This window comes from Portunus trituberculatus, chromosome 31, assembly GCF_017591435.1.
Source record: "Portunus trituberculatus isolate SZX2019 chromosome 31, ASM1759143v1, whole genome shotgun sequence".
In the NCBI taxonomy this organism is placed as follows: domain Eukaryota; kingdom Metazoa; phylum Arthropoda; class Malacostraca; order Decapoda; family Portunidae; genus Portunus; species Portunus trituberculatus.
Genome location: NC_059285.1, coordinates 8,721,149 through 8,721,645, shown reverse-complemented (window position 1 = coordinate 8,721,645; position 497 = coordinate 8,721,149).

The window sequence follows — 497 nt, the reverse complement described above, 5'->3', positions numbered from 1 at the left end:
GCTGTATTAAAAAAAATATATAAATGCGGCAGATGTGAGTGACAATGGAAAGTTTATGCCTAAGAGATGCGGCAATATTTAATCTTCTGTCTTTTCTTTTCTTTGCCGTTGTTTCTGTCTTTATCAGCTTCTTTGCTCTAAGACGCCACGTGAGGGAGCAAAAAAAAAAAAAAAAAAAAGTGAAATCCCCGCGAGGACGCCCTGACGCCTCTCCTCGCACTTCAGCAGGCAACTAGAAAAAAAATATGCAAATGTCCCGAGAAGTTGAGGCGCAGGCTTATTTTCTCCAGGCTCACGATAAGCCACCGCGAACAACTCACTGCTTACCCACTGACTAACCCGCCTGGCCAACTCACTCCACACTGAACTACCAATAAGAGTGACTGGTTAAAAACATCTAGCCAACCAAAAATTCACTGAGTGACTAGCGCCCCACTGACCTACAACCCTCTTTAAGCTACTGAACTGACTGACTGACGACCAACAACTCCTGACTT